Here is a 15,234-nt window from a genome sequence, read left to right on the forward strand (position 1 = left end):
CAAATTAAATGAAGCAACAGTGTTTGATGCAGAACCAATACCAAATCAAGAGAATTTATTTGCTGCCTTATCTCAAGCAAAATACATGACAAAATGTGATCTTTCTAGAGGTTACTGGCAGATTCCACTGAAAGAATCATGTAAGAAATACACAGCATTTCAATCACCATTAGGTTTGTTAGAATTTAACTATATGCCATTTGGATTATCGACAGCCGCATCGACATTCCAAAGAATGATGCGTATGTTATTAAAAGACATCCCGTCTACACTCTCATACTTCGACGACGCATGTATTTTCTCAAACTCATGGACTGATCACATGACAACCTTAGAATTAGTGCTTGAAGCATTAAAACGTAATTCTTTAACAACAAAACCGTCAAAAACAAGCATTGCATTTTACGAAATTGATTTTCTCGGTCATACCGTTGGTCATGGGACACAGACACCCGAGACAGAAAAACAAACAAAAATCGCACAATTGCAACCACCTAAGACAAAAAAAGAAGTACGCAAAGTACTTGGGCTCCTAAATTTTTACAGGAAATACATTTACAACTTCGCGCACATCGCGACACCGCTAACAAATCTGACAAAGAATGGGTCACCGAACAAAATTGTTTGGACAAAAGCGTGTCAGAATAGCTTTAACCAATTAAAGGCATTACTCTGTTCAGAACCAATTCTTAAATTACCCGACATATCAAAAGAATTTGTTGTAAGAACTGACGCGTCTGATAAGGGCATCGCAGGTGTACTATTACAGGAACATGAGGGAACTCTAATGCTTGCTTATATGCAAGCAGAAAATTATTGGACAGAGAATCACGATACTCTGTAATAGAGCGTGAAGGACTGGCCATCGTCTTTGCTTTAAAGACATTCAGCAGATATCTACTGCTAAAAGAGTTTGTGGTCGAAACGGACCATAAACCACTCACGTACATAAGAAATAACAAAATGAATAATAGTAGAGTACTAAGGTGGAGTCTATTTTTGCAAAATTACACTTTCAGTATCTCTCACATACCAGGCTGTGAAAATATTCACGCCGACCTACTTTCTCGATTAGTATAAACACGTGAGAAGGGTATAACTTAACCTCCCATGCATACTGTTAGTTACCTCGAAAATTATGCCAAATCAGAACGCACAATTTCGATAATTTTATTTGTAAACATTATGACCCAACTTAATGTAACATTGAGTATTGTTTGGATATATATACCATACCCATTCATGATTTGGGAAATCTTCTCTTTATCTATTATTGTTATGAATTTTCACTCATTTATGATTAATAATTGAAATGTCAATATTCCATTTACATTTTCATTCATTTCATTCAGTAAATTACCTTCATATCATCGACTTAAATCATGCTTCATTGCCATCACTATTGTGTATCACAATGATTTGTAATCACATTGCCATCATGTTGTTCATCACAATGATTTGTAATCACAATCTTTCATTGTTATTGTCACCCATTCATATACCTACGTTAATATAAACATTTCCATGTCTAGTTAATAAATAATTTAATTGTAGCACAAATCATAACAATGGATTAATGCTAGAGTATCATGATAGTAAAATTACTTCCTTTTTTTAAAATCTATCTTTCCCATAATGGTTAAAGAGTATATTTTAAACGTGGGTGGGGGGTGTCACAGTAAAGGTTGTTCACAATTATCTTATTAAATTTTATTTTATTAAGAACTGAATTCATCTCACTCCAGTTATATTTCGGTAGGCTTAGATAAACTTTACCTTCTAATATTAGATCGTCTTTCCTTTTATAGCCTTCCCTCGAATTAATTTCTAATTAGTGAATACTTTTCGTTCTACATTCTGTCACGTAGCCATTTATTATAAAAGCTGATAGGTCTAATATTCACTTTCTCTCCACAATCTATGCCGGACGGCCAGTCGCTCTATTCCTATATATATATATTGGAAGATTTTTATCTTTTGGGACTTTGTAGATATTATATCTACACCATTAAGACGCCGGAGCTTTTAACTTTGATTGTATAATCTTCAAGGATCAAACCCAAGCCCGCTGTCAAAGGACTACACAATAACTTCTTACCAATTGCCTGGAAGTGGAATTTTACGAGTCCAATCCTGTTATCAGAGGAATAGATCATCCAAGCCCATCAACTGCCTGGAAACGTAAACTTATGAACCTGACATATTATCATAAGTTACGTAAAATATTCATATCTCTATTTGTAACTGCCACGATCACTGTTTATCTCTTTTAATTAAATTTCATCATTATTTTTATTTCATTGTAAACAAATCGTTAATTGTTTTTCATTTATAGTAACTAGTAAATTCTGGGGCCTCATTCTACATAGATCTTTATGCATAGTCGAGTAGCTCTTTACTCACTTGAGACCATGACAGTATCCATCTCCCATAGCCCCAGTTTCAATTCCCACTGTTATCCACCTCCCATTGACCCGGATTCACTCCCCATTGGTTTCCATCTTCAATAGACCCGAGCCCACTCTTTACTAGGACCCATCTCCCATAGACCCGGGTTCAATCCCCAGTGGTGTTCACCTCTCATAGCTCCAGGTATAATCCATACGGGTGTCCACCTCACATTGCCTTGAACTCTCTCCCCACTTGTCCACCTCCCATAGTATTGGGTTCAATACCCACTGGTGTCCACCTTCAATAGTCTTTTTTCACTTTCCCGTGGTTTCTCATAGGCCCAGGTTCATTCCCCACTGATGTCCATCACCTCTAGCCCTGGGTTAATTCCCCATTTGTATCCACCTTCCATAGTCTTGGGTTCAATCCCAACTTGTGTCCACCTCCTATAATAGTCCCGAGTTCATTCCCGAGTGATGTCCATTTCCCATGGTTTACCGTGTTCACACCCCACTGGTGTCCACCTCCAATCGTCCCAGGTCCACTCCCCACTGGTATCCATATCCCGTGGTTTCATTAGTGTCCATATCCAGTGGCCCCAGTTCACTCCCCACTGGTGTCTGCCTCCTGTAGTCCAGAATTCATTCCTTGCTAATATCCATATCCTATAGCCCGGGTTCATTACCACTGGTGTACATAGCCATAACCCTGGGTTCACTCCCTACCGGTGTCCACCTACCATGGGCCCAGGTTCACTCGATAGTGATGTCCACCTCTCATTACCCCGGGTTCACTGCCACCTGATGTCCATAGCCATAACCCCGGGTTCACTGCGCACTGGTGTCCATCTCCCATCTTCACTCGCCACAATTGTCCACCTCCCATCTTCACTCCCCACAAGTGTCCACCTCTCATAGCCCAGGGTTCACTGCCCACTGATTGCCGTAGCCATAACCCTGGGTTCACACCGCACGGGTCTCCACCTCCCATGTTCCTGGATCTGCCTCCTAAAGTACCAGGTTCACTCACCATTGATGTTCACTCTCATAGCCCCGGGTTCACTCCTCACTAGAGTTTATATCCAGAGGTCCTGCATTTACTCACTAGTGGTGTCCACCACTCATAGCCCAAGTTACCTCCCCACTGGTGTCTACCTCTTACAGGTAGACCTGGGTTCATTACCCCCTGGTGTTTACCTTCTATTGCTCCGGACTCTCTCTCTACTGGTAGTAGTAGTAGTAGTAGTAGTAGTAGTAGTAGTAGTAGTAGTAGTAGTAGTAGTAGTAGCAGCGTATGGCTACACCTCCAAATGTATTTCGTCAACGCAGCTTCTAAAGTCTTCCTCCGCCCTAAGGATGGTTTCGTAGCCACCTTCAAGTTTAGTGACTGGACAGTGGAGGACGATGTGATCGCTGGTTTCTGGGGCTGCCTGACATTTCTGGCAGGTATCACTGTTTCCAAGTTTCCATCTGCACATATTTGATGCAATTCTGCCATGTCCAGTTAAGAGGCGGTTTGAGGAAATCCAGTATTTCCTGGCGTTATTGAATGCAGGCACTCTTTTGGTTGGATCTTTAATGATGTTTCCTCCTTTTGGTGTTTCCCTGTTCCACATTTCTCTCTAGTTTTCCTCCACACTGAGGTCTACCATTTTTGTCTCTACTGGTGTCTATATCCCACAGCCAAGGTTCACTCCCCACTGGTGTCCTCTCATAGTCCTGGGTTCATTCCCCACTGGTGTCCATCTCCTAAAGTCCCGAGTTCACTCACTACTGGTGTTCATATCCGACGATCCTATATTCACTCCCCACTGGTGTTCACCTCATACTCATTACCCAAGCTCACTCCCCACTGGAGTCTAAATCCAATGGTTTTACGTTTACTCACTAGTGCTGTCCACCTATCATATCCCTGGGTTCGTTCCCGCCGGTGTCTACCTCCAATAGTCCTGATTTCATTGCCCGCAGGCATATGGTACCATGTTCACACCCCAGTGGTGTACACCTCCCATAGTCCTGGGTCCACTCACCACTGGTGTCCATTAAAAAATACTGGTACATTCCTCCTTTGTGCCCATCCGCGGTTGACTCCCCGCTTGTGTCTGCATCTTACAGCCTCTAGTTTAATCCCCATCCTCGTCACCATCCCATAGTCCCAGGTTTAATGCCCACTGGTGTTCACATCTCAAATTCCCGAGTTTACTCTCCACTTAATTCCTTTTAGTCCCTGGTTCACTTCCCACTTGTGTCTACATTTCAAATTATCGAATTCATTCTCCACTGCTTTTCACATTCCAGGATTTCTCGGTTTCCTCCCCTCTAATATTGGCCTCCCATTATTCTTGACATAATCTCCACGGATGTCCATCTTAAATCGTAGTGTTTTTATGCACCTCCGCTGACGGTGTATCTTAACGGATCGCTTTTATACACCTCCGTCACGCATGCGCATCCCACCCAATTTCATCAGCCCGGGTTCATTACCACTGGTGTACATAGCCATAACCCTGGGTTCACTCCCTACCGGTGTCCACCTACCATGGGCCCAGGTTCACTCGATAGTGATGTCCACCTCTCATTACCCCGGGTTCACTGCCACCTGATGTCCATAGCCATAACCCCGGGTTCACTGCGCACTGGTGTCCATCTCCCATCTTCACTCGCCACAAGTGTCCACCTCCCATCTTCACTCCCCACAAGTGTCCACCTCTCATAGCCCAGGGTTCACTGCCCACTGATTGCCGTAGCCATAACCCTGGGTTCACACCGCACGGGTCTCCACCTCCCATGTTCCTGGATCTGCCTCCTAAAGTACCAGGTTCACTCACCATTGATGTTCACTCTCATAGCCCCGGGTTCACTCCTCACTAGAGTTTATATCCAGAGGTCCTGCATTTACTCACTAGTGGTGTCCACCACTCATAGCCCAAGTTACCTCCCCACTGGTGTCTACCTCTTACAGGTAGACCTGGGTTCATTACCCCCTGGTGTTTACCTTCTATTGCTCCGGACTCTCTCTCTACTGGTAGTAGTAGTAGTAGTAGTAGTAGTAGTAGTAGTAGTAGTAGTAGTAGCAGCGTATGGCTACACCTCCAAATGTATTTCGTCAACGCAGCTTCTAAAGTCTTCCTCCGCCCTAAGGATGGTTTCGTAGCCACCTTCAAGTTTAGTGACTGGACAGTGGAGGACGATGTGATCGCTGGTTTCTGGGGCTGCCTGACATTTCTGGCAGGTATCACTGTTTCCAAGTTTCCATCTGCACATATTTGATGCAATTCTGCCATGTCCAGTTAAGAGGCGGTTTGAGGAAATCCAGTATTTCCTGGCGTTATTGAATGCAGGCACTCTTTTGGTTGGATCTTTAATGATGTTTCCTCCTTTTGGTGTTTCCCTGTTCCACATTTCTCTCTAGTTTTCCTCCACACTGAGGTCTACCATTTTTGTCTCTACTGGTGTCTATATCCCACAGCCAAGGTTCACTCCCCACTGGTGTCCTCTCATAGTCCTGGGTTCATTCCCCACTGGTGTCCATCTCCTAAAGTCCCGAGTTCACTCACTACTGGTGTTCATATCCGACGATCCTATATTCACTCCCCACTGGTGTTCACCTCATACTCATTACCCAAGCTCACTCCCCACTGGAGTCTAAATCCAATGGTTTTACGTTTACTCACTAGTGCTGTCCACCTATCATATCCCTGGGTTCGTTCCCGCTGGTGTCTACCTCCAATAGTCCTGATTTCATTGCCCGCAGGCATATGGTACCATGTTCACACCCCAGTGGTGTACACCTCCCATAGTCCTGGGTCCACTCACCACTGGTGTCCATTAAAAAATACTGGTACATTCCTCCTTTGTGCCCATCCGCGGTTGACTCCCCGCTTGTGTCTGCATCTTACAGCCTCTAGTTTAATCCCCATCCTCGTCACCATCCCATAGTCCCAGGTTTAATGCCCACTGGTGTTCACATCTCAAATTCCCGAGTTTACTCTCCACTTAATTCCTTTTAGTCCCTGGTTCACTTCCCACTTGTGTCTACATTTCAAATTATCGAATTCATTCTCCACTGCTTTTCACATTCCAGGATTTCTCGGTTTCCTCCCCTCTAATATTGGCCTCCCATTATTCTTGACATAATCTCCACGGATGTCCATCTTAAATCGTAGTGTTTTTATGCACCTCCGCTGACGGTGTATCTTAACGGATCGCTTTTATACACCTCCGTCACGCATGCGCATCCCACCCAATTTCATCAGCGATATTGTGTTTCTGTATTTGGAAATGGCGAAAGTTATATTGTGACATCTGTAGGATGTTTTTGATAATAAACTTATATAAAAATAATAATAATTTAAAAAATCGAAATATAAAACCAGAAAATAGAAGTAAAATAATGTTTTAGAAAGACCTTATTAAATGTGATGAACAGTCAGGTGGCTCCGGAGCGCAGTGGTTCGATTCCCATCGTAGACATTTAATTTTTTTTAATTTTTTTTTTAAATTGAGAAAGACATCATTTTAAAATATTTTTTTTTCTTTTAAAAACTTTTTATCATGTTTTTTTAAAAAAACTTCGATTTTAATTTTCTAAAATTATTTATTTATTTGAGATCAGTATTTGTGTGCCATGTTTCTTTTTAGTTTTTAAATTATTGTTATTATTCTTGAATTTATTATCATTGTATAAACGTACATCGGTAATCACTAAGCAGCGTGCTAAACTACAATCTAAAACTATTTAAACCTCATGGACGTATGCAGCAACATTATATTATTTACCATCACCGCCAATGGAGGTGCATAAAAACGGTGCGTTTTTGTACACCTCCAACGGAGGTGCATAAAAAACGCCACCATCTTAAATGGACTTTGGTTCAATAGGCTTCAACAGTCGTGACGTCACTTCCTTCGTAATGACGCATAGTAACTTAGTAACTGGTTCTAAACTATCGGGAAAATTGCGGACGCCCTTATGAAATACTTCTCTGACGGGCATAAAAGTGTACCCGAGGAGAAAAACATTATAATTCTGTTTTGAGTTTTATACATTCTGATCATATGACATGTGAAAAAGTTATAGCCTACATGAAGAATAAAAAAGTACCGGTTTTCTTTGTTTAGAACCACGCTGCTCGTTGCTGGGCGGACGTGACATCAGACTATTGAATCCTATTCCCACTGGTGCTCGCCAGAGTTCCAGGGTCAATCTGCACAGCCACTTCGATTTGTTGTAAGTGAAAAAAGACTATGATCACGCCTCTTTATCCTCCGATGATCAGAAAATGAGCGATCTATTGCAGTACTGCCGTTGGGGACAACATGGCGGTTATAGAGCTCTTTTTTTATTTAAACATTACTGTGAAAAAATTGCTGTGCAATTATTTCACTTGTTACAGTGAAAAAGTTGCCTTCCGAAAAAAATTACTGCGCAGTTGTTTCACTTGTTACAATAAACAACTTGTTTTCCTTAGTCAACCTATTAGGATTCAGTCCACTTACTTGCTTGCGATCAATTCAGCAACATTGCAATTGGCATGGCCTTTAATCAAATTGCATGTGTGGCAGTACCGGATCACGTGATTGCAATCGTGACGCTCAGACCTCATTTTTCTCATTTCAAAATTACCGTATTTTAACGAACACGAAAAAGACGATAATGATAGAGAAAAGGACACAACAAAATACGTCAGCTTGCAGGAAGGATTTCCTTGACCTTTGAACATCAAAATCATCACAACACCTTGACAAAGTCAAAGAGACAATCTTCCATTACGGATGTTTTGACAAAAGAATTCAAAACACGAATGCGATTGGGAGAGAAAAAAGAGATAGAGGCACACATCTTTTCGCTTACTTAACAAATAGAGTAAAAAGAAGGAAGATACAGTATTTTGAGAAAGAAAAAAAGTCAACAAATAATGATGATGACGATGATGAATAATAATTATGATGATGATGACGATGATGACAATAATATTGTTATTATGGTAATAATGATAATAATAATAATAATAATAATAATAATAATAATAATAATAATAATAATAATAATAATAACAACAACAACAACAACAACAACAATAATAATAATAATAATAATAATAATAATAATAATAATAATAATAATAGTAATAATAATAATAATAATAATGGACTATAAAAAGGCATACAACAAAGGGTATGTCAAAATAAACAAGCGTATTTATTGTATGAGACAGCGACACTCCTTCCAATTCGATACAAAAAAAAAACAAAAAAAAACTACTGTCAATCTTCTTTCAGTCCATGATCATTAGCGTGGGGAGGAAATACAAGGCGAAAAAAAAAAATCAAAAGCAACAGGTGCCTTAAATTCACGATTCCTATATAATGGCCAAAAAAAAAAAACCCTCACATTTGACGAGCTTTACCAGAAACGGGGTAACAAATAAGATCAACAGCATTATGAGGAGGGGCGAATCCCATAATATCGTCAATCCCCAAATTCTCTTTAGCCAAAGAAGTGGAACGATCATCAATATAAAAGCAATAAAACAAAGCTATCATAATTCTTCCATCCCTTCTGCTGTCAGTAATTTTAAATGAACCCTAACTTCATTTTCATTATTATTACTATTATTATTATTATTATTATTATTATTATTATTATTATTATTATTATTATTATTATTATTATTATTATTATTATTATTATTATTATTATTATATCTTTTTTCAAAAGAAAGAATGAGAGAGAGAGAGAGAGAGAGAGAGAGAGAGAGAGAGAGAGAGAGAGAGAGAGAGAGAGAGAGAGATCTTGTGAACACAATGTAATTTTCATATTTTGGGATTTCAAACCAAAAAGAAGCAAAATCCTTCCGCAGTCAGCGGCTTTGCAATTCTGAAAACCTCGGCAGTCAGTGAGTTAAAAAAGTTTATTTTATATCAGTTCATGAGGAGACACAAAAAGTCGGACTCGTCTCTTTGAACCCATTGTTTGGACTTTCTTGCTAATTTGACACAGGAAGAGACGCCAACTTTGAATTTGGCTCACAGGAATTTCAGACACCACTCGGAGGAATTTCGATGCCGAAAGATGTATTTCCGCACACAGGAAAAGGGAATTGGGACGGGCTTTACCAATTTGTCCATTGCAACACAAGAGGCGACGCTATTCTAGATCTATTTTATTGTACTGTCAAATTGTCTTATCGATGTTTTTCACGTGCGCCACTGGGCAACTCTGACTGATATGTTATTGTTGCTGCCATTTAATAGGCCTGTATACAAACAGTTTAACCGGGTTGGGGTTCCTGACCTCCCATCGTGGGCAGGGAGGTACATACTGTGTCTTCTATCCCCCTATGTCTGTTTTCCAACATGCTTTCTGTCTTTTTCTTGGAATGAGATTACTTGGTTTTGTCCTGGCTCTGGCTGGGAGGGAAACAGTCAAATGTTAGATAGTTTTGGAAGATGATATTCTTTTCCTTTAAATCATCTCTCTGTTATCCACTGTATTATGTTTTGTTTATATATTGTATAGATAGTATGCACTTGGCGAAGAAGCTCATAACATTGGCATCCGGAAGTATAACGGACCAACACACAAAACTGTGTGTATCCATGAACATTTATAGTCAGGTTAATACAGTTCAGTGAACATTACTCATAAACGCGGATGGCAAAAAACAATAACAAAGACATGAGTGACGTCATCTTCGAACTATCTATATGATTTGTAAACATTTGAGTGTATTCCTCTTAGTAGGGACCTGTGATTGTCTGAATGAGAATTTAGGTGATCTCAAACTAAGTATACACTGGTAGTGTGCTCTTGGAATCTACATCTGATTCCTATTTGAACCAATTCTCCTTTGTCTGCCTTATACTTGGATGCTTTAAGTGTAGTTCTAGAACTTTTTACTATTCCATTTTCTTCCTTTTTACTGGCGCTGATATGACCTTAATTTGTTGCAAGCGCCGTAAAACCCTTAAAAACAAACAAACAAAACAACAAACAGTAGTTTAAACCTGAGAAAAATACTATCGATGTCCTAAATAGCAAGGCCTGCTTGGAATTACAGGGCTGCTTTGAATTGACTGATTGGGGTGTGTTTGTTGATACATGCTGATACGTGAATGGGTTGAATGAATGAGTATCAGATTATATTGAGTTTTGTGCGCAGAAGGTATTTGAAAAGAAAGAAATAGTGATGTATGCTAACAACAAACCCTGGGTCACAAAAAGAATGAAATTACTTTTGAATGAAAAGAAGTATATATACGCCAAGGGAGATAGGAAAGGTTTGAAAACGAAACAAGAGGAAATAAAGAGAGAAATAAAGAAATGCAAGGCTAATTATAAGTCAAAAATAGAGGATGATTTAAGATCTGGGAATATTAAGGATACGTGGAAGGGAATGAAGACGATTGTCAACCATAAAAACAATAAAAGGATTTCCAACTCATTGAGTGACGTTGACGTAAATGAATTAAACAATTTTTACTCACGTTTTGATGACGGTAATTTTGAAAATGAAATTAATAGAATTAGATTAACATTATTAAATTACGTCACAGAAGAAGATGAGACTGTGTTTGATGAACGGCGAGTGAGGAGAGCGTTTGAGAGAGTAAATGTACGGAATGCGTGTGGGCCAGATGGCATTAGAGGCAAGTTATTGAAAGTGTGTGCCGAGCAATTGTGTTATATTTTTACCATTATTTTTAATATGTCTATCCAACAATCCTGTATTCCGGCCATTTTGGAAAACATCGAAAATTGTCCCTGTCCCCAAGAAAGACAAGGTCTCTTGTATGAATGATCTCAGACCTATAGCCGTGACATCTATTGTTATGAAATGTTTCGAACAACTTGTACTGAAAACGCTTAATCTCTCCCCAACCTCTTACAATTTGCATATCAACCAAATAGAAGTGTTGATGATGCCATTAATCTTTTGTTGAATAATATTTACAGTCATTTAGATCAACCAATGGCATATTGCAGAATTATTTTTATTGATTTTTCTTCAGCATTCAACACGATTCGGCCCCATTTACTTGTTGAAAAACTGAAATGTTTGAATATAAATCCCCATTTGATTTCCTGGATTCTATACTTTCTTTTAGAGAGAGCACAATTTGTAGAAATTAATGGAAACAAATCTACTAAAATAATTACTAATACAGGAACCCCTCAAGGGTGTGTTCTCTCTCCTTGCCTCTTTACGGTTTACACAAATGACTGTAGAAGAGAGTTGGTCCCAATTTTGAAATTTGCTGACGACACTGCCATTCAAGGGTTAATGTTTAAAGATGATGAAACGGCATGCAGATCTGAGATCGACAGATTTGTTGGTTGGTGTGAAGATAACTCACTGAAATTAAATGTAGGAAAAACCAAAGGAATGATTTTTGATTTTTGAAAGAACGCAAATTCCATCACTCCGCTCAACATTAAAAATCAAGCTGTTGAGCAAGTTTCGGTTTGCAAATATTTGGGTATTTTAATTGACAGTAATTTGCGACATTAAAAAAATTGATCGGATAATTGATAAAGCCAGGAGTTATACTCACCCAATTTCCAATGTGGAAGAACTGTTCAAGAGATTTTGTCCAAGTAAAATGGAGAATGTTATGTAGGATGGCGATCACCCCCTTCGCAAATATATTAAGTTCTCCATGAGGAGCCGTCGCCTTATATCTATAAAAACAAAGACAACACGTCACCTTAATTCATTTTCTGCCACATGGTGTTCGAATTTTTAACGCGCAACTGCGATTTGAATTAAATACTATCTTTTAAATATACACACACAGGTTAGGACTAAAGGCCAGAGGTATGGCCATCACAATTTGTCAAATTAATATATAAAATGTTGCTATTGGTTCTTGCTTGTATATTTTTACATTTTGTACATTTGCATATATATATATATATATATATATATATATATATATATATATATATATATATATATATATATATATATATATATATATATATATATATATATACATTGTCGCATAAGATTCTCAACTTTGTATTTATACATTTTCATGCATGCCACGTCTGTAAACCAATTTCCATTTTTTGGATGAATAAAGTATATTATTATTATTATTATTATTATTATTATTATTATTATTATTATTATTATTATTATTATTATTATTATTATTATTATTATTATTATTATTATTATTGTTATATTTTTATTATTGTTATTATTATTATTATTATTATTATTATTATTATTATTATTATTATTATTATTATTATTATTATTATTATTATTATAAGAACTCTATTGCAGAATGTCAAGTTTTTATAGCTGAAGCAAAAAGAAATAAAATCTTGATGAGAAAAATGACGGTTGCATCGTAACAAATGTGACGATTCTCCAATAGGTGGTAAGGAGAGGGTTAATGCCTCAGAAGGACTATTAAAAAAAATAATACAACAAAATGGAATTGAACTTTTCAAAGTCACAGAGTGTGGCTATGTGGTCTTGTGGTATGACACTCGCTTTTGGATCGGAAGGTCCTGGGTTCGATCCTCGCTCGGCGCATAGTTGAGTCCTTGGAAAAGGCTCTTTACTCATATTATCTCACCGTAATCAGGTGTAAGATGAGTACCTGGCCGTTAACAGCATTGCCTCTGTTCGAAGAAAAATTATAATATCGCCCGTGCTATATGTTAAGTGTTGCTGTTGGCCAGGGACCCCTTGTAAAGCGCTTTGAGCACATTTAGTGTATATTGCGGTATATAAAAGCTCAATTCTATTTTAAAAAAAAAAGAATCCAGGTGACTACTGAGATTCAAACCCACGAACTTTTGACCTTATGGAGAGTGATTTAACATTACACCAACTTCCAACTTGCAGACTGAAATAAGCTCTAGTCTACTTGAAATCAAATTTAAAGATAAGAAACCACAACTTTGTTCTCAGTAGGCGGGACGGAATGACCTGTCTTACGTCACACAGTCTCTCGCAGATCTAGGATAGAACCGTTTAGTCGGATTCTGTAAGACCAGCTGCCATGTTCTCACCGTGACGTCACTGTTTTGTGCGTACATCGTTGACGTTTCTGTGTCAGTTTCCTTTACCGAGCTGAAATCAAATTCTAAACTTTGCCTTTGTTTCTTTCTCTCCCGGACCACTCCAAAGCTCTGTGCAATATATATAAAACAATTTTCAACAGGTGATATTTACTGTGATGCTTTTATAATCAGTCGGTGGAAGTTAACCTTTTATATATTTTATTGTAAGTTACCTTGTCTATATATTCTTTTTTCTAAAAAATGTGAGTAAATTAAATCCGACGAAATGTATTTATTCTGAGAAAAATTAACAAATATGTTACTAAAGTTGGCAAATGAAAAGTAGTTGTAAAGATCAATGTTGTATAATATAGTAGTCGGTACAAACTATAAAGACAGTAAAATTGGAGCTCATTACGGCTTCTTCATTGTTAAATAAAAAGTAATAATTGCTCGCAGTCCTCCAAATTGGACTTAATGTGGCTGCAGTATGGTCAGGTGGTATGGCACTCGCCTTTGGATTGGAAGGTCCTGGATTCGAATCCCACTTTGAGCGGCCCATAGTTGATTCCTTGGAGAAAAAAAAATCTCACTTTAGTCACTTTATCTCACTGTACTCAGGTGTAAAATGAGCTGTCTTTAACAGCGTAACCTTTGTCTAAAAAAAATGGTAATATCGCTTAACAGGCATCACGTCCCGTCTCACTTGTTAAGTGTAGTTAATGTCTGGGACCCCATTGTAAAGCGATTTGGGCACGTTTAGTGAATATTGCGCTATATAAACTTTCAATTTATTATTATTATTATTATTATTATTATTATTATTATTATTATTATTATTATTATTTTATTTCTATTATTATTATTATTATTGTTATTATTATTATTATTATTATTATTATTATTATTATTATTATTATTATTATTATTATTATTATTATTATTATTATTATCATCATTAATATTATTATTATATTATTATTATTATTATTATTATTATTATTATTATTATTATTATTATTATTATTATTATTATTATTATTATTATTATTATTATTTTTAATGCGATGCAGGTTCGTGTTAGCAATGCATCCTAAGTTATTCGATTTACTTCTGGATGGAAAGAGCGGTCATAAAATACATTGGTTTATGTGGATTCCAAGAGCCTAAAATAATTGGGCTTTTTATATCCATTTATTGTGCTCAAAGCGCTTTACAAGGGTTCAATGGTCAACAGCAACATTTCATATGTAGGACGGGAAATGACGCCTGTTACGCGATATTACAATTTTTCGGACAAAGACAAAGTTGTTATCGGCCAAGTACTCAGTTTACACCTGAGTACGGTGAGAGAATGTTGAGTAAAGAATATTTTCCAAGGACTCAACTATGCGCCGAGCGAGGCTCGAACCCAGGACCTTACGATCCGAAAGCGAGTGTCATACCGCTATACCACATGGTCGCACAAGAAGCCGTTTGGTATACTTGTGAGTTAAGACTCTTTAAAAAAAACCCTCATGATTTTCCATTAAGTCATAATATTTTCATGTGCGGCCTTGTGATCTAGTGGTTCTGGCACTCGCTTTCGGATCGGCAGGTCCTGCGTTCGAGCCTCGCTCGGCGCATAGTTGTATCCTTGAAGAAGGCTCTTCTTTACTCACAATCTCTCACCGTACACTGATGTAAAATTGAGTACCTGGACGTTAACATTATTGCCTCTGTCCGAAAAAAAAAATGTAATATCGCCTAAGACGTCATGTCCCGTCATACATGTTAAGTGTTGGGACCCCTTGTAAAGCGCTTTGAGCACTTTTAATG

At 37.9% G+C, this 15,234-nt stretch overlaps 1 protein-coding gene across 6 annotated transcripts in view; it reads left to right on the forward strand.

The window, feature by feature from the left end:
• The first annotated feature begins 13,469 nt into the window (after window positions 1-13,469).
• Window positions 13,470-15,234, forward strand: part of LOC144975428 (uncharacterized) — a 14,103-nt gene continuing 12,338 nt past the window's right edge. The window contains exon 1 of one of the 6 annotated variants that reach the window (XM_078919492.1): window positions 13,470-13,640. The gene's annotated coding sequence lies outside the window, so the exon portion shown is untranslated. Of the gene's footprint in view, window positions 13,680-15,234 lie in introns of all 6 variants that reach the window. The other 5 variants (XM_078919488.1, XM_078919490.1, XM_078919489.1 and 2 more) reach the window with 5 other exon arrangements.

The sequence above is a fragment of the Berghia stephanieae genome, chromosome 6 (assembly GCF_034508935.2).
Source record: "Berghia stephanieae isolate SIO BIC M18660-M18661 chromosome 6, UCSD_Bste_1.3, whole genome shotgun sequence".
Lineage (NCBI taxonomy): Eukaryota > Metazoa > Mollusca > Gastropoda > Nudibranchia > Aeolidiidae > Berghia > Berghia stephanieae.